Raw genomic sequence first — 19655 nt, forward strand, 5'->3', positions numbered from 1 at the left:
AATAAATGATAAATATTTTTTAAATAAATAGTAGCTTTCCTTAAAACCAACTCCCAGGAATCATCCTCATTAGCCATCCTGTGAGAGGTCATGGTGGTCCAGTCAACCCTAAGGCTACCCTAAGTGGTCTACATTCTTTTTATTTTCAGCACCCTCCTTTGAGGACTGTTGTTTAAGCCTTCACATTTCAAAGGAGTGAGCTGGTAGCCTTTGGCCAGTTACACTGTGTGGGTTGGTAGCTGCATCAGATTGAGTCCTCAGGAAGCAGATGCCAACGTGGAGTTAGAGGGATTTGTTGGCAGTAGTACCAGTGGGAAACAAAAGGGAAAGGAATCAGGAGTAGTCAGGGAATGGCTTTACCATGATACAGGTCTGACATCCATGAAAGAAGGGAGAAGGAAAAAGAATTAGGTAGGAAGAGCCTCAAGCTGCCTCGAGGAAGTCCCCGAGCAGTCCAATGGAGTCCATGAAGACCGCTCCTTGCTCTTGTGTTGGGCAGAAATGGTGAGGCAGTAATGTCCCTGTTGTGTCGAAGCATTTCCTGGTAGTCACCTGGGAAGACAGACCTTGGGAACACTGCAGCAAAGGTGCTGCGCCTGGAAGCTGACAGTGAATTCCCCCGACAGGTTCTCCCTCAAGGGGAGGTGGAGGTGGCCCGCCAGGGCTTCCCTGGCACCTCAGTGCTACTTCCTACAAACTGGCAAAACCCAGAGGGTTTGCGGAGCAGTCGCTGGGACCATAGCAGAGCTTAACAGACCAATAGGTGTTTGAAAAATTGCCATTCCTAACTCTGGCCATTCCACATTCAAGTAAACCTACACATGTTATTGAGAAGGGTGAATCCCATTCCTCCATTTTTGTGAGCTGTGATGCAGACTGGTACAATCTGAATGTGAACTTCTTCAGGTCCTGAAGAAGAAGTTGCTGTGTCCAGTGTTCTGATGTTCACGGGACATTGTGACAGTCGCTGCCTACCAGATCTGTGTCTTTGCAGCCACCTGGGTTTACAAGGCTACTACTTCCTCATCTTTTTGGGGTGTTCCCTTATGAATGCCCCCAGCCCCAGGAGCTCTTACCTCTGCTCTATACTGGGGCATCCATGGGACTAGAAATAATGTTCCTGTCTTCTTTTTCTTTCCCTCTTAAATCAGTTATTCCAGAGGACAGCCTGAAAGGGTTTTTCCGTTCCTTGTGGCCTAGACATCAAGGCTCTTTTTTCCCCCCTAGGAATATTTATTCATTTATTTGAGAGAGAGTGAGAGCATGGACAGAGGGGAGGAGCAAACTCCCCACTGAGCAGGGAGCCTACCGTGGGGCTCCATCCCAGGATCCCGGGATCATGACCAGAGCCAAAAGCAGATGCTTAACTGACTGAGCCACCCAGGCACCCCTAGATCTCCAGTCTTCTACAAAAACCGATATGGGGTACGGCGACATACTGCCAGGTTCTCCTTTCTCACTCTTGAGGGTTGATGCTCCGCAAGACAGTCCTGGTTAAAGTCTCCAGGCTCTCTGAACCATTTTATTATCCTTAGGCACTATAAACACAGGCTTCTAGGCCCTCAAAGCTTGTGAAAACATTTGCAACTGGAGAAAACATGGAGCTAAAAATAAAAAACTGCAAAAATGGGGACGCCTAGGTGGCTCAGTCCATTCAGCATCCAATTCTTGATTTTGGCTGAGGGTCATGGTTTTGGGCTCCACACTCAGCAGGGAGTCTGCTCAAGATCTGCACTCTCCTCTCTGCCCCTCTTCTCGCTCCTATGTCATGAGATCTCTTTAAAAAAAAAAAAAAGAAAATTTTAAAAATTATAAAGTATCAAAATTTCATAGTAGAATAAAAATACTTTTTAATGTGGGACTTGAGCTCATGTTAACATATTTGTTTGGGGAGGGGGGAGTGATTTATAAGATTTCAAGTAATCTCTACACCCAGTGTAGGCCTCGAACTCATAACCCTGAGATCAAGAGTTACCCACTCTACCAGCTGAGCCAGTCGGGTGCCCCTTAACATATTGGATATGATAGAGACTAGGACTTCCAAAGGTCATAAAATCATTCTGGGTTTCTTCAGTTCCACAGTCTCTTTCAGCTACCACTTTCTCTTTTCTGTTTCTTGATTGTCTCCTTGGGAAGAAACAGAAGACTTGGCTCCCTGTCTGGAGCAAAGCCCCTCTCTGAAAAAAAGCACAGATTTTTTTTTTTTTTTTTAAACTAAATAGTCTCGTTTTCCCCTGCTCCATGCACGGTCCCTTGGGGCCCTATGAGACTTTTTTATTTATTTATTTATTTATTTTTGCTTTCTCCCATTTCCCTGGCCTTCAACAACCTGGTTTTTTTGTTTGTTTGTTTGTTTGTTTGTTTTGCTTTCTCGCATTTCCCTGGCCTTCAACAACCTGTTTTATCTTTTTCTTTAAGCCTGAGTCTTCTCTCCTCAACCTTTGGTCCTTGATGGGCAGAGGCAGCAGCCCAGTGTTGGGAGCAGGCTGTGCAGCAGGAACCACATTGACCTGAAATACGACCCAGCCATTTGCTGTGACGGTTTTTCTCCATCTTCTGAGTGCTCCCAGTGACTACTGTTGGATCTCAGAGAAACTGGGTGGTGGTTGAGAGCAACACAGTAATGAAGCTCCAACCTCTGCCTTGTAGGGCCTCGGACATTCAAAAGCCCTGCTGCCCGGTGGGGGCCACCTCACACTCAGAGGTGCAGGCTAGAGGGTCCTCTTCCCCGACACCTCCATCCTGTCAGACCGGGCCCCCACACCTCCTCGTTCTAGCCTCCCCCAGGCCATTCCACCTCATCCACCTCATCCTCATTAAAGCCCCCGCTGAAAGGGGCCAGTTGTTTTCAGATTCTCGGCAGTGAGTTATTGATCAACACTGATAGTGTGAGGAGCTTGATCTCACCCCAGCGTTGGCAGAGATTAATTAGCTTGATTCCCAAGCATAATTCCTAATTAGGCATAGGAAGAAACAAAACACAAAGGAACTATTCTTTCCCTAGAACCATCGACCTTTCTGTCCCGGGTGGAGGGGGAGGAGCAGGAAACCGAGGACGAGGAAGCAGGTAAACAGGTCCTAGCAGCAGAGTACTTCCCTCCTGGTCCCATCCTGGGGCAACCAGCTCCTGAGTACAAACAATGCCTTCCTGCAAGGACTGCCTGTGAAAATGCGTGTTTAATTTTCCAACTTTGTTCCCAGCCTAATGGTGCACAAGAAGGCACAATTAAGCAGGAGGCTTTGAAGTACCTGCTCTAGGCTCGCCCATCCACTGGGGACTGAGGACGCCAGCAGAGAACCCAGCTCCACTGGGCTGGGGGAGAAAGGTTGGATGGGAAGGGGATAATTGCTGCAAGACAGGAGTAGAGATAGTGAAAGAACCATTTCCTGCAGATGGGAAGCAGGAGACCTCTTGCTCTATTACTGACATTTTCTAGAACTTTCCAGCTAGGACTGACAGCCCAAGTGGCTCTTCCCTGGTAGTGGGGAGGGCAATGTGAAGTAGGAGGGACCTATAACCTTGCAGCCCTGAAATCTGACTAAACCACCATACCGAGCTGCAGTTTCCTCTTCTGTAGGGTGGGGATAAATAATAATCACACTAGCTCCCATGATTGTGAGAATTAACTGAGGAATTCCGAGGTGCATGGCACACAGGAGGCACTTCCAAGCCCCCCCCCCCAATGAAAGCAACCCGAGGAAGCAGCAAATCAGAAAATGATGACTTGCACTCCTGTTCTTTCCCCACCCACCCACATTTGATAGGCCTGCTGGTGTGCCAGGCACGTGCCGCCCCCACCATTGCTGAGATCACGGAGGGAAGACAGACAAACGGCATTGCAAACAGCGTGGCCAGGGAAAGATAGGAGACTCAGTACAGAGAGACAAGGACCCTGGCCAGGGGTGATGGCCAGCATGGGGACGCAAAGAAGCCATGCCACAAACTGAGTTTGACCAGGAAAGCAGGTGAGGGTTCAAGGGCGAGCTGGTAATGAGCTCTGGAGGGTTAGCAGCAGAGCGAGAATGGAGAGGATCCTCCGCCCCCTCCTCACCCCAACCACCCCACGTCCACACCACAGGGTGGCCTCTGTCAACCCCTTCCAGTCTCCCTACTCAATGTGTGATCTCTCTTTGTCTGGATCCAGATCCAGACTGACCAACTTTGAAAGTACAGCGACGAGACCCTCGGGGAAATCTGAACACGGCTGGACCCTTGATGCTATTAAGAAAATAATCGTTTGTATTTTTGGAAGTGATATTGTGGTTGTTTTTCTAAAAGTTCTTGCCTTTTAGAGATGCACGGTGAAGTGTTTACAGACGGAAGGAAACGGTGCCTGGCATTAGCCCCAGTGTGGTCCAGGGGGTGGGAGTAGGGGTCGTGCGGAAGGAGGAGGTCCGCATGAAACAAGGCTGGCTTGAGTTGACGGTGGTTAGGTGGGGTTTCATTACGCTTTTTGCTTTTGCGATGTTTGACATGTTTCATAGTCAAAAGTTGAAAGAAAGGAGAAAGTTTTGAAGGCAGGAAGGAGGGGAGGAAGGGAGTGAAGGAAAGAAGGAAAAACTCTTGCTGCAGCGTCCCTTCCGACAGCTTCCCTGCTCCCTGCATCGGCAGGAGGAGAGCAGGCTGTTTTCTGCTCAGCCAGAGATGAGACCCATGTGGAGACAGGAGAGACATCCAGGGAGCAGCCCCAAAGCAGGGAGCCTCCCCACCCCACCCCCCCGGGGACCAGCCTACATCATGGAGAGACAGCAGGACAGGGTGACGTGGAGGAGTGTAGCTCAGGTGGTACCTGTGGCACCAAGTGGGGAAGGGTCATGGGACCAGGAAGGAGGTATTAGAAGGGAGAAGTATCAGAAGCAATGTGAGCCTTCCCTACCTAGGGGAGGGTGGCAGGGCCCTTGAGATTGGGTTGAGGAGAGTGAGAGTGGTTTTTTGAAGGAGAAGGAGGGGCTATGAGACACACAGCCTCCTCCAGGAGGTGTCTCTTCCCCAACCAGGCCCAGGGGCCGGACCTGCCACAAGGGCAAAGCTTCTCCCACAGGCCTTCCTCACCAATGACAGGCCACCCCTGAGTCCTTGAGGGGGGGAAGCATTGTCATTTCCCTGAGACTTCTCCAGAGGTTTCCAGCAGTTCTGAGAACCCTCCAACAAGGACCCTCTCTCAGAGGAAGGGCTGTATCCTAGAGCAGCCTGCACGGGGGAAAGAATGTGTGTGTGGAGGGGGGGTGACATGTCCAGATTTGCCTAGGGAGGCTAGTAATGGAGAGGAAAGCATCTGCCAACCAGTGTGGGGAAGGTAGATTTTGCAACAACCTGGATGGTATTGGGCGCTTGAGGGGCCTGGGAAGACCAAATGTTTCATATTTGGGAAAGAGGCTGTCTAAACAAAGTAATTAGGAGGCTCCTTTGTAGTGATATGAAAGAGATGAATTGGGTTTAGCCGACATCAAAGGCCAGGAGATACAATGGGGAATGAGACTCACGGCAGCGTGGGCAGGGCTGGGCTGGAGACCCAGCAGTCCTGGGCGTGGGGGCGGCAAGTTCCCAATAGTGTGTGTCTTGAGGATCACTTTGAAGCCCCCTCATAAAACCATCTCCCACTCATATCATGCTCTTCCTAAAACCTAGCTCTCAGTTGAAGATTTATCCTAACCAAGCCACCTTTTCAAAAGCACCATTCACCACCAACCAGGAGAAACACAGGAGCCTGCCCTCCGCTGTTCGCTGTTGGGAAGGGAGCGCTCGCGACTGCTCTGGGCTTGGTAAACTGAGAAGAGGATGTGTGGCCCAAACGGGTGGTGCAGTCAAGCAAGCCCGGGCTGCGGGGTTCCAAAGAAGTGGGGGAGAATCCCGCTTCCGCCCCCACCAGCAGGGTGAGGGACCATGGGCTAGTGACAGCCTAAGCATAAACCGCCTTGCTTGTAAAGTGGAAAAGACAGTCCCTAAGAGCAGCTGGAGCAAAGGAAGCAGAGGGCAGATGACAGGCTGCACTGTGCATTCCAGGCCCTCCTGGGCGGGGACGGGGGGCTGTTCCCAGGGCTGGCCCCACTGCCCAGACCGGCCTGCTGGAACACAGGATGACTTCTGAGGTTCGTTTAACCCCGAAGTTCATTGATCCTACATCACAATCTCACATTCTCACTTTTTCTAGGGTGAAATGATATGATACCTGGGATTTGTTTTTTAAATATTCCAGGAAAAAAAAGTACAGAGGATAAAACAAAAACATCAGAATATTGATAATCATTGAAACTAGATGAACCTACATGAAGATTTGTTCTTACAATTGCTCCTACTTTTGTGTATGGTTAACACTGTTAACCATATTATAAAAAGTTGTATGTTGTCACACAATAAAAAGTTAAAATCATGAAAACAAATTCCAGTCCCCTGGAGCTCCATTCCCAGCTGGGGGAGCGATGGGGCTCCCTGTGCGTCCCCCCCTTCAAACATTTTCATGAAATGGCAGGTGCCATACTAGGTGCTTTGAGAAATGAAGACGGTCATGGCACAGACCAGCAGGAAAGGCCAAGAGATGAATGAGAAAGGCTCTGGGACCTGAGGAGGGAGCAGTTAACTCAGAAGAGAGGGTGTCCAGGAGGACCAACCATGGAGACAATCAGAGAGCATCATGTCAGAACCACTGGTGGGTGCCCTGGGGGCCTGTGGGCCCCACGTTGTTGGGGGCTTCAGAGCAGAAGCTGATGCACTGTACCACATCGAGTCTTAGAGCTGCTGAATGGAGCTGAATTCTATTTGAACCCATTTAGAGTCTCCTGAGACAGGAATCAGATGTCTGTTGAGCCATCAGGGCGCTATAAGGTGCCTCCAGCCACTGACTTCATTCTTCTTCATAGAAATAAATCAGGATTCCCAGACGAGCTACAGTCCCCTATCTGTTCCCTCCTTCCTTCAGTTACCCAGTTGCAAGACATTTCTCATTTCTCCCAATTCTGTGGGTCAGGAATTCCGGCAGGACTCTGCTGGGTGGTTCTTCTGCTCCATGGGGTGCTGGCTGGACTCACCCTACCTTCCAGGAGCTCACTGCCTAGTTGCAGAGGCAGGTGAATTAATGCATAGTTACAATGCTACATGATTACCACACTTCAAAGCTTCAATCTTGGGGGAGCCTGGGTGAGTTCGGTTGGTTAAGCATCGAACTCTCGGTTTCAGCTCAGGTCATGTTCACAGGGTCAAGAGATGGAGCCCACGTCGGGCTCCATGCTCAGGGCAGAGTCTGCTTGAGATTCTCTCTCCTTCTGCCCCTCCCCTTGCTTGTGTGCTCTCTCTCTACATATTTATCAAATAAATAAATAAATAAATAATCCCCCCCCACCCCAAATCTCTGGTCTTCATGAGTATGAGTCCTTCCTTGTCGATGAAAGGGTTCTTGGCTAGATAATGTTACTGTGTTAGCCAGCGGAGCACACACAGTCTAGAAAATGTACAGTTTAGTACCTTCCTCCTAGCTCAAGTCCTACCTTCCAAACACAGATTGGCCAGGGCAGGACGAGGTATACGTGTTGAGACAACCCCTGTACCCCATTCTGTGCACTGTCTCCCCCAGCTCCCTGATGCCTGGAGTCCTGCAGACTCAGCCTACAACTAAGGCTTGAGAGCCGCTCAACAGCTCATCTACTAGGGGACCCCTTCTCCTTCGTGGTTCTCTTTCCTCTAACTTCTCTTCCTCTCCTGGGTCCTACTTCTTGCCAGACAGGGGCTTCACCAGTCATTCGGCATCACTCTAGATGGACAGAGGGAAAGGGGGCATCCAATCCCGTGAGCACATTGCCCGCATATTATTCTGCTCCAAGACTTGACACTGCGTCATGAAATGTCCTTTTGTCCTGGCTCGGGGGTGCACACACCCCTGCGAGTGGGTGCGTATTTGCAGATGGGGGGGAGGCGATTTCTCAGAGTCGGGGCTGGGATGGAAGCCCTGCCCCTCTGCTGGCTGTAAATGGGGTGGGGGGCGGGGGCAGGAGGAGAGAGCCCCCCGCTGAATGAACAAGAGCCTGGTCAACCTCCCCCTCCTCAGTGAAGCCCAGCGGAAGTGGCAAGGAAGGCGAAGTCCTTTTAGAAACTAGGTGACTCAGGTAGCTGAGGACCCTAAACAGTTTAAAAGTGAACTTGCATCTCTTATGATCCCATGTGTCAGGAACTCTTGTCCTGCCCTGTTTTGCCACACCTGCGGGGGAGAGTGTTCCAGGGCCCACTAAAGAACCCCAGGCCTTCTTTAGTGCCCCCTCCCCCCAGCGTGGCCGCATCGGGAGCAGCAGAGTGACATGCGACCAGATGACCTTTCGTGGGGAGACTCTCTATGCCCCGTCCCAGCCTCCTTTCAGTTGCCAGCACCCCGATCCCATATATCCTGGAGGGAGAAATCCTCCTTCCCACACTCCTCCTTTGTGTTCCTTCGGGCAGGCACGAGGACCAACCGCTCAGCCCCCTTGGAGCTTGGTGGTCCTGCTTCACTTTTGACAGTCCCTCACCCCCACCATACCCTGTCTTCGGCCCCCCTACCTCATGGCCTTTTGACCTGCCCCCCAATCCTTCCCATGCCCAACCCAGATGAGACCCCTAAGTGTGAGTGCATGCTGGCTTCAACCTTGTTCCTGCTAAAAACAAATCATGTTTCTTAGTCGGCTTAGAAAAGGAGGTCAGTGAGGACGTGCGTCTGGGTTGAGCTCATACCTACCATCTCACCTTCCTGCTTCTATGGCTCTGAAGCTAGTCACTAACTCCAGTCCACCCTCGAGGACAAGGGCATGCAGCCACACCTCTTACAAGGAAGAGTCTTCACATTTATGTATGGAATTCTTCTGTGAGGAAGATTTGTCCCTTGTCCCTCATTCCACTCAGTCCTTTTAAATCTCAGCTTCTCATCTGTGAAGTGCAGGTAACAGCTGGCCTCAACCGAGAGGGCTGCTGGGAAGGTTTACCGACTACTGTGGAAAGCACTGAGCACCAGCAAAGGCTAAATCCAATGATCAGGAATGATCCACAAACACATCAAACCACCTGCGGGGATCGCCTTGAGGTCCACCATAGGGCTCTCGGTGCTGGGAGCGAAGGGCCTGCGAGGGGGCCGCTTGGAGCCGAGCTGGCGTTCGCCTGTTTCTGTCCTGTGAAACCCAGAGAAGAGAAGGGAGTTCTGGAGGTAGAATACCAAAAGCCTGCTGGAGGCATAGCCTTGCAGGCAGAAAGGGAGACAGTCAGGTGGAGAGAGCCCAGAGGGGCTCTGCTGAGACGTGTTTTGTGGACTGATTTGGAAGATTGTAAAAAGCTCGTGGGAATCGAACACCGGAGAAACTATCCTGCAGCCCACTCTTGAGGAGAGCTTTCCTCATTCTCAGAACAGCTCCATGACTGGAAACAACGCTAGCCTAGGGCCAGTTATCTGGATCTTGCTTTCCAGATTTTTCTGCCCACTTGCCTTGTGACCCTGAGCAAATGACTCAACTTGTCTGGGCTTCATATTCTATCCGCATAAATTGTGAGAAAGCTGAGAGAGAAGAGGACGAGGCCCAGGCCTTAGAGGTGAGGCCCTAACCCCGCTTCTCCCTCTGGCACCCCACTTTTCCTGACCCAGCCTAATTTCCCACCATACTTTCAAAGCAAATGCAGCAATCTGGGAGCTTATAGAAGAACCGGGTCATTGTTGGAGGTTTTTCAGAATTCTAGTGTCTGCGCTGCCTATCTCTGCCCTCTGTTTCCTACACAGGCCCCCTTTGCTTCTCTGCACCCACACCTGACTGCCCCACCCCCACGACTGCTCCCTCCTGTTGCTCCCCAGCTGCTGCCAGGGCCACATGGACCCCTGGGGGGACAGCTTTATGCAGGCCTCAGGGGTGGCCCTTCTGAAGAGGGGATCCTATCCTTTTTCCTCGTTTATGGGTTTTAAAAAAAAGATTTTATTTACTTTTTTGACAGAGAACACGCAGGAAAGGCAGGCAGAGGGAGAAGCAGGCTCCCCGCTGAGCACAGGACGACACTCCCCCCACCATGAGGAACTCAATCCCAAGACGCGGGGATCATGACCTGAGCCAAAGACAGAGGCTTAACAGGCTGAGCCACCCAGGCGCCCCTCCTTGTTCATGTTTTGGCAAAGGCAAGCCATGATCAGAAAGGCTGTTGGGACTCCAAGCCTCCGGAAGGGAGGGTCAGCCTCAGGTTTTTCCGCGCAATCACTCACGAGCCCGCTGTGGCGTGTTCCTGGACTGACGCGGAGCCCTTCTTGCCCTTTCAGGGAGGAAGCAAGGAGTCTGGGGACAGAGATCCCAGGCTGGGAAAGGGCTTTTCAGAGGTGGGGTTGGGGTGAGGCGGATAAACAGTTGATTTTTTAAACCGGCCCTCTCCTGCCTGGGAGGGCTTTCTAGACCGAAGCTGCCTCCGCCCGCTGCTACCTCAGCGTCACGGTATAGCCCACTCTGCGAACCCGCTGGCATTTTCCTCCACCCCCCGTTTTCCTGCAGCCCCTGCCCTCCTCTGTCACCCAAGCCCGAGGCTCCCATCCCTGGCCCCGCCAGCTCTAACTTCCAGCGCTGGGGCGCCCCCTGCTGCCCGGAACTGTTGTGACCTACGGGCCGAGGGTTCGGTCTGGGGGGTGCTCGTTGAGTCTTCCGTCACGTGGACACGACCTTAGTGGTTCTCGATAAAAAAAGAACCTCTCAGTGGCCCACGGGCCGGAACTGTGCTGGTGTCGGGGAAGACACAGAGTGAGTCTCTGCTGGGTTCCGGCCTGGGGGGCGAGGTAGCAAAACCACACGCTGTGAGCCTCCCCACCTCCTGCCCCGGAGCGCCACACCATGCCCCCCAACACGTACACCTGACCCCCTCCCCCCATTCAGCCAGCCTCCAGGCTCTGCGCCAGCCTCCCCGCTCCGAAGGGAGACTCCACGCGCCCTCGAGGAGTGGGTCGGGCGAGGCAGCGTCAAGGGTCCTTCCCTGCAGATCGAGCTAAGGCGCCCCGTGCTCTTCTGGCTTGCCTGGGGGACTACGCAGCAGCCAATGACAGGGGCCCGGCCGCGTCCCCTTGTGCCACACTCTCTGCCGGGTTCCGCCAAGAACCAAGCCCGTTTTTCCATCTTCCAGCCCTCGTTGACCCCTCGGAGCTCCAAGGGCCCGCACACCAGGACCGGAGCCCATTTACCGATGAGGCTAAGCAGGCTCAGTTCCCCCGGCCCAGCACACTGAAGGGGCCCCCCGGGAATGTTTTAATTTATTTTAAAATCAGAAGGAAGACAAACGTTTAGGCTTAAAATACTTTGATATAGAATATTAGCACTTCCATCTTTAGAGCAACACGGTTGTAAAATACAACTCTAAATACTATTTTGATGTAGAAAAGGGTCCGTGAAGGCAAAAGTGCTCAGGGCCCCCCACAGTCCTAATGAACCCCCGGACATGACTGTCCACCTGGGCAGCCATCTGAGGTGCCGCAGAGCTACGGTGTTGGCAAAGGTCAGATTCCTTGAACTTTGCTGTGTTCGGATTCTCTCTGTAGAGCCTCATGTGGAGTCTTTGCTTTTTATTTTCTCTCCTTAATAAAAATGTGTAATGCTTACATTGCCAGAGAACAAACAGAACCCTGGCTTGTGTTTCACATCTTAGGAAATGGTTCTCGAGTACTTTTGGCTATTTCTTCATGTTCCTGGTAGTCACAGGTTCGACCCTCTTTGGAATGGAGGGGCAGTACATCAGGATGTTGGTGGGTGGAGTGAGCAAGTGAGCCCCTCCAGCGCTCCCTCCCCCGGCTGATCTATCTGGAATCTTGGCTCTGACTTCCAGGGCTCTTCTTCCAGATCCCAGACCTGCCCCCAGGCCGTCTCCCAGTCCAACAGCTCCGAGGCTTATCTTCTTTTAACAGGCCACCCTCCTAAGTGTCCTCAGCACTAGCCGCCTCAGGGTTCTGGAACCTTCTTCCCTATCCACTTTGTTACCTCCCCCACTATGTTGGTCTGCTTGGGTGTTGGTCTGCTTGGGCTGCCATAACAAAGCACCCCAGACTCTGTGGCTAAACAACAGAAATTTATTCTCCCACAACTCCGGAGGCTGGAATGTGCTGGTGGGGTTGTTTCTTCTGAGGCATCTTTCCCTGGCTTGTTGCTGGCCCACTTCTCCTCTCTATCCTCTCAGGGTCACCCCTCAGCATATGTGTGTCCCAATCTCCTCTTCTTAGAAGGATGCCAGTCATTGAATTAGGGCCCATCCCAGTCACCTCATTTTAACATAATTACCTCTTCAAGGGCCCTATCTCCAAATACAGTCACATTCTGTGGTACTGGGGGGTTCAACATATGAGTTGGGGGGAATGACACAATTCAGCCCATGATATCCCCCACCACTTCCATCTCCAAGCACAGAAATGGTTGACAAAAGGACAGACATTTTGGGGGGCCATAAGGTAGATTGATGGAAACTATAGCTTTTGACAGGCTAAGTGCTGCTGAGGTGTGCCCAGCATGGAGACTGGGAGAGGGAACACTTGTCTGGGAGAGGAGGAGGTTCTCCTCAGATGGATCCATTTGGCAACCCCTTGAAAAGACTGCCTCCCGACGCTAGTGAAATAGTTATCATCAACAGGAAGGACTTAGTGCCCCTTCATCTAAATTGATGGATACTCTTTGTACTCCCATGTAAAAATTACAATAGAAAGTAGCAGCCCTCCATCCCCCAGACCTATCTGGCCCCTGGTGCCTCAACCCAGATATTATTTGCTTTTCCAACCAAAAGTTCAGATCCTTGTTCCAAAAATTATTCAACTGCTAAAACTCCAAATTCATGAATTAAATTTACGAAGAATCTCATAAAGAATTATTTTCAGAGGAAACTTTTACAGAACTAGTCTACGCATATCCAGTGCTTGGATTTTTGAACATTCTTGAAAACTTCCTGGGGCACCTGGGCGGCTCAGTTAGTTTAGCATCTGCCTTCAGGTCTGGTTGTCATCTTTGGGTCCTGGGATCCAGCCCAGTGGAGAACCTGCTTCTTCCTCGCCCTCTGCCTGTGCTCTCTCTCACTATTTCTCTGTGTCAAATAAATAAATAAAATCTTTAAAAAAAAAAAAAAAAGGATACTAACTTCCAAGGGGCCTCCCGCTCTGCCACCCCCACCCCCAGATTTTTTTGTCCCACTCATTTAGCTGGTGCTTACTCTGAGTCAAGTTCTTCAAAAAGCCAGAAGAGGGATAAAGTGGGGAAAGAGTAATCTTTTCCAAAAAGAATTATTCCCAGGATTCCAAAGCCAAATGCAAATTAAACATACATATATATTTTAAGATAAAATACTGTTTGGCGCTTTCCAAGTCGGTGCTCCTTTCCATTACTACACTTCCAGATCTGTGTTCTGAGCCCGGCAATTCTGCTAGTAAAGTCAGAAAGAGCCAGAGTCACTTCTTAATCCTACCGGTTCTGGCTGGGCGCCTTTCTGGCCCTCCCTTAACCCTCCCCCCAACTCGCCCCTTGTCCTACCCCTTCCCCATCCCTCCCCCTTCCTCCCCTGCCCCACCCCTTCATCCCCCACTCCCCACCCCCTCCAGGTAGAAGCTGAGGGAGGTGAGAGAGGACAACTCCTGCAGCTGTCTCACCTCCTTCAAAGCAAACCCCTCTGCTCCCATCTCCAGACGCTGACTGGCCTTCAGAGGAACTGTCAGTCCCAGCCTGATGGCCGCTCCGCCCCGAGTTGCTGGTACAGAATACCGGTGGCCCCCAGATGCAGAGTTCAAACCCGGAGTGAGCCAGGCTGTCTGGTGCCTCGCCTTCCCTAACAAAACGAAACACAGCCTCCTCTGCTGCCCCGTTCTCTGGCAGGAAGGGCCTGCACCAGACCGCAAGCCTTTCTGGGAACTCCTGTAAGAGCTTCCCAAGACATCCTGCCTCTGTATCTCACCTCCCTAAGCACACCATGCGCCCCTGTTCTCCTCACCAAACCCAATACACTCGGGGCAAATGCCGACCCAGAGAGCTGCGTTAGCATACAGGCTCACATTGCCCACTTTATTCTGCTCACCTCAGGGCCTGGGACGCTCTCCAGAAGCATTGCCCAGGTCCCCTTGGGAGCTTCCAGACGTTGTCGTGCCTGCGCCCACCAACAGGCCTTTCAGAGGTGCCCTGTGTGGATGAAGAGACACTGAGAGCTCAGCCCCCTCCCAGCCTCTGCGAGGCGCTGCCCCTGGGCCTGCATCTCTTCAGGGGGGAGCGCCGGAGTAACAGGAACAGCAGGAACAGCGCTGCACCAGCCCGGAGGCCCCAGCCCAGGGTCCCACTGTGCTCCGTGTGGCTAGGAAGACTCCCCTCCCACTCCCGGTCTCGTCCTCCACCCTGACCCTGGAGCCGCTACTTGGGCCCCGAGCCGCCCCAAGACCCTTGTGAAAATCTTCACGTTAAAAATAAGATTTTTTTTTAACGTCGGGGGCGGGCACCTGGGTGGCTCAGTCTGTTAAGCGTCTGCCTTCAGCTCAGGTCCTGATCTCAGGGGCCTGGAATCCAGCCCCCCATCTGGCTTCCCGCTCAGTGGGGAGCCTGCTTCCCCCCACTGCATCTGCCTGCTCATCCTCAGGTGCGTTCTCTCCCTCTCTCTCGTGCTCTCTCTCAGATAAGTAAATAAAATCTTAAAAAAGGTGGAGTGGGGGGGATAAAGTCTTCACAAGGAATAGACTTAGTTCCCGGGGGCAGGCGGGGAACAGGCCCCACATTGTTCTTCACTGCCCGTTTCTTCAGTCTTTCTTCTCAGGCACCTCCGTCCAAAACACACTTATCGCTTCCTTCCTTCCTCGCCCACAACAGTCAACGGTTCGGAGTCCTGGAGGCTGCAGGCCCACACTCACCCGATGGAGCTCTGTCTGGAACCCAGGGTTAAGCTCCGCTGGGGGGGCCTCCCTCGCCTGCCGTTCTGTCCTGAGACGTTTCCCATCTCCCGTGGTCCTGATACCCCAGGGCTACCCCCGAGACGCCTGGAGGTAAGTTGACACCAGCCTGGGTTCTCATGGTTTTGATAGCAGAAGTCAGGCAGGAATCACTGCCCCCCGAAGAGGCCCCCACATGAAACCAGTATGCAAACCCTTGTGACCTGAGGGAATCATGAAATCTTGAAGTAGGAGGCACTTTGAAGTTGCCAGCTCAGCTGTGACCCAGCGCCCTCCACCAAGGCCCCCCTGCCTCTACCGGCTTGTGGCCAACTAGGGAGACCCTCCTTGCAGTGTGGCCCAGCCTCCCCTCAGAGCAACAGGGAATGAGCGATACTAACAGTAACGAAGCATTACGGAACTCTGTGATGGGCCTGGCACAGGGACAGGCACTCAGGGATATGACAGGGGTGTTGCCAGTGCCCTGTGGAGTAGTAGAGCCAGAGTCTACCCTGCTCATGGTGGGGATATATTCAACACCAGGAAGAAGAGTTCCTGAAAAGGCACCTCTCTGTGCCTCAGTTTCTCCGCTCATAAACTGGGATAATAAAAATACCTATTGCCTTTCAGAGTTAAGTGAATATATATCTTAAATATTTCACAGATTGCTTAAAAATGTACCTGGTACCTAGTCGATGCTATATAAATGTTACTATGTGAGTCTATCAGTCAGGGTCCATTCTGGAGTGAAAACTCCACAGTAATTTGAACAGGGAAGTTTTTTTTGTTTTGTTTTGTTTTTTTAAAGATTTTATTTATTTATTTGAGAGAGAGACAGTGAGAGAGAGCATGAGTGAGGAGAAGGTCAGAGAGAGAAGCAGACTCCCCATGGAGCTGGGAGCCTGATGTGGGACTCGATCCCGGGACTCCGGGATCATGACCTGAGCCGAAGGCAGTCATCCAACCAACTGAGCCGCCCAGGCGTCCCAGAACAGGGAAGTTTTTTCTTTTTTCTTTTTTTAAGACTTTATTTATTTATTTGACAGAGAGATCACAAGTAGGCAGAGAGGCAGGCAGGGGTGGGGGTGGGGCAGGGAAGCAGGCTCCCTGCTGAGAAGAGAGCTCAACCCTGGGATCATGACCTGAGTCAAAAGCAGAGGCTCTAACCCACTGAGCCACGCAGGCGCCTCTGAACAGGGAAGGTTTAACATAAAAATTTACCAGCTGTAACAGAGGATTGGAGTAACACTAGGGAGTATAAGCAGAGCACATGACAGGAACTGGTAAAAAGCTGCTGGCTGAGGGGGAAGGGCCCCCACACCAGACCTGTTATAGGGGGCACACCTGGGCCCACTGGGTACCACAGAAGTCACCATGGTGTTGCAGCGGTGGAACTTGCTAGGAATGCACCATCTGGGGGGCTGGGGAAAGCTGGGCAAGAAGGTGTCAGCCCATAGGCATGGGTTTGCTGATGGTTCTGGGTGCTGTTGGCCACCACGCGCCTCTGGCCTGCAGTGGGTGTGCGGCCCGGGCTGTGGAAGGGGAAGCTGGACCCAGTGAAGCCGCTGAGGCTGGTCGTAGAGCCTGCGCCTGGGCACCCCAGAGCCACACCCTTTCCTCCTCAGTGTCTCTCCAGTGCCCTCTCCTCACAGAGCTTTGGTGCCAGCTGCCAGCATTGGGGGGAAGATTTAAAGGGCCTTTATTTAACTTCACAGAGCAGGCAGAAGGGATAAAGTCAAATCAGAGATGCAGGAAGTCAACAATGGACACAGTGAGCTATTATTATTTTTATTATTTGCATTCTTTACATAAGCCCTTTAGGAAGTCAGGGTCAGAAAGACAGAAATGCTGGAAGAACTCTGGGCTTCACCATGCTGGCTTCAGGGGGTCCCGGGCCACACACAGTGGACTACACAAGTCCAGGGCTCCTCTCCGCCGGGTGAGGGGGCTTGGACGCCCCTGAGACGGAGGTGAGTGTTTGAGTAGGACAAGGCAAGGCCAAACCAAGCCTTGGGACTATGGATGTTTCCCAAGGCCTAATTTGTGAGTTGGGGACTGCAAAAGAGGCAAGGACCTGAAGGGGTTTGCTGAGGCCAACATGGCATCGGGACGCACCTCTGGGGTCAGTTCCTTGTTTTGCCAGAGACAGCAAAGAGCAGGATTGGAGATGGAAGTGTGGCAGGAATCCCATTAACCAAACTAACAAAGGGGCCCCAGAGGGCTGGAAGATGTGGTGACTTTATTGCTCCTTGTGGGGGGAGCAGCAAGGTGTTTGGCTCACATTTCAGTGTGTCCTGTGGCCACCAGAGGACCTCAGAAGTCATGCACTCCTCAAAACAGACTAAGGTCCTTAGGAACCGTGCCTGGAACTTTCCTGGGATCCGAACCTGATCTCACTCCTCCATGCTGCTGCAGAGAGTGGCCCATAGACCACCACATCAGCAACGCCTGGGAGCATGTGAGAAAGGCAGACTCTTGGGCCCCTCCCCATAGAGTGACTCAGAACTCATATCTTTGAACCCCTGAGGGATTCGTGTCCATCAGGGTTCCAGAAACCCCGCTGAGTTCCAGCCATGTAACTCCCCAGTGCAAACGCACATGAGGGTCCTCTTGTTAAAAGATGAACAATCTCAAAACAGCTGCAGAATTCTGTTTTGTTTTTACTGGGGTACAAAATATACAACATAAAATTTGCTATTTTAACCCTTTTGGGGTGCACGATTCAGTGGCATTGACTACATTCGTATTGTACAGTCACTGTAATCCATCTCCAGGCTCTTCCATCTTCCCAAACCGAAACCCTGTAGCCCTTAAATAATAACGCCCCATTCCCCAGCCCCCAGGGCCCTGGCAGTCACCCCTCTATTCCCTGTGTCTATAAGCGTGACTGTTCTCGGTACCTCATATATGTGGAAGCAGGAGGCATTTTCCCTTTAGTGTCCAGCTTATCCCACTGAGCAGAATGTCTTCAAGGCTCATCCAGTGTGACAGCAGAGTGCTAAGCCAGTGTGGCCCTTGTGGGCCCAGGTCAGTGGCTGCCCAGGTCATATGCCCACATGCTACTCTAGAGCAGTGAAAGAAAGAAGACATGTTTGAACAAGTCCCAAGATAACTACTCAGTGTTTCCTCAAAGCAGAGGCTTTGGGATTGTGTGTGTGTGTGTGTGTGTGTGCACATTTTTCAAAGCCAAGGATGAGAAACTAGAGAACGTTTTCCTAATTACATCTATACGGCAACAGGGAAAACAGGGAAGGCATTTTCAAGGTGTGAAAAGGTCAGCTCGGCCTGGAGTTTTCAGTAGGGACCCTGGAGAGAAGAGAGAGGCCATCTCCACGTCACACGTCTGGGGAACACACCGCGGCCCCCCGCTTCCCCCTACTCCTCCACTGAGAGGTCCAAGCCCCAGAGGGGTGGTGTCAGGAAGGCAGGGAGCTTGCTGGTGTCCCCCATGCTCCCTGTGGACGCTGTAATTTATCCTCGACGAGGAGCTGGACGCAGTGTCGGCGTGTGCATGGAACACCACAGGTCACGTCACAAAGCATGACCCCCCAGAAATGTGGCCAAGGGCACCGAGTCCGAGATTACCTTCCGCCAAGCAAACTGACTTAACCCCTCGCCTAAAATAACGTCATGTGTATGATTTCAGTTTATTCTCAAAATCATCAACGTATTGCTATTTTCAGTAACTGGTGTCGCATTTTACTGACCACTGTCTCACTCACATGGCAGAAATCTCACTGAAGTAGTAAAATGAAATCTGAACCTCCATCTTTTGAACAAAACAGCTTTATTGCTTTGAGGGCGTGGAGAAGTTTAGGGGAGATACATTTCAGGCAGGTAAACTCCCTCGGGGTTTTTCATGAAGACCCGAAAATGGTTTATCATCAGCTTATCAGTTACTCTATTGAAATGGAAGATTTTTATGGTTCTGGAAAAGCCTGTTTCTTCTCCACCGCAGTGCTACCTGGTTTTACACTCTCCTTTGTTCAGTTGACTCTGACCTCATCACTTCTACCAAAGTACACGTCGACCTGGATCCTGCAAAATCTCGCACGTTTCAAATGGGATGCCTGGGTGGCTCAGTTGGTTAAGCAGCTGCCTTTGGCTCAGGTCATGATCCCAGCGTTCTGGGATCGAGTCCCACATCGGGCTCCTGGCTCCGCAGGGAGTCTGCTTCTCCCTCTGACTCTGCCTTCCACTCTGTCTGCCTGTGCTCGCTCTTGCTCTCTCTCTGACAAATAAATAAATAAAATCTTAAAAAAAAAAATTGCTGCCTTTCAGTAAATTCTTGATACGTTATCTGGCTTTGTCCCAGGCTCTTAAAATGCTTTTTCAAGAAACCTGCTCGGACCTGTGGCAAGAAGCGACGCTGAGGTTTTCTTTCTGAAGAGGAGTTGCAGAAACGTTGAGGTTGCGACTTCATTCCTTGCCTGAGTTCCCAGGATCCCCACTTCCCATCTGCACCCCATTTACTGGGCAATCCTCCCTCTGCTCCCGGCACGGGGCTGAAGGGGAGGCAGCTCCGGAAGCCTCCACCGCCCTGAGTCATTAGAGCACAAACACAGCCTGTCCAGTGCCCGCTGCCCAGCACGTGACTCCGCTTGGCACGAGGCCCCGTCTGAGTCACAGGCAAGTGGGAAAAACAGGGCCTTGTTTTCCTCATACATGTCCAAGGCTGCCTTCCAACTTGACCATGGCCACAGAAGCACGGAACCCCGCAGCTTCTTGGCAATTAAACGGTTTTCACACTTCTATTTTTAAAAGCCTTGGAAACAAGCAACCTGGGGGCTCAGGGCAGTTGGGGGAATG

The 19655-nt window shown here is 51.8% G+C and overlaps 1 long non-coding RNA gene across 2 annotated transcripts; it reads left to right on the forward strand.

Moving 5' to 3' along the window:
• The first annotated feature begins 9472 nt into the window (after nucleotides 1-9472).
• LOC116589813 lies at nucleotides 9473-18971 on the forward strand. 2 transcript variants are annotated; one of them, XR_004285403.1, is made up of 4 exons: nucleotides 9473-9541; nucleotides 14788-14960; nucleotides 16660-16816; nucleotides 18805-18971. It is a non-coding gene; the product is annotated as an uncharacterized LOC116589813 (long non-coding RNA). The 2 variants fall into 2 exon arrangements; XR_004285402.1 differs by lacking the exon at nucleotides 18805-18971 and adding an exon at nucleotides 18086-18258 and having other exon boundaries at nucleotides 9478-9541.
• Nucleotides 18972-19655: the final 684 nt, after the last annotated feature.

This window comes from Mustela erminea, chromosome 5 (genome assembly GCF_009829155.1).
Source record: "Mustela erminea isolate mMusErm1 chromosome 5, mMusErm1.Pri, whole genome shotgun sequence".
In the NCBI taxonomy this organism is placed as follows: Eukaryota; Metazoa; Chordata; class Mammalia; order Carnivora; family Mustelidae; genus Mustela; species Mustela erminea.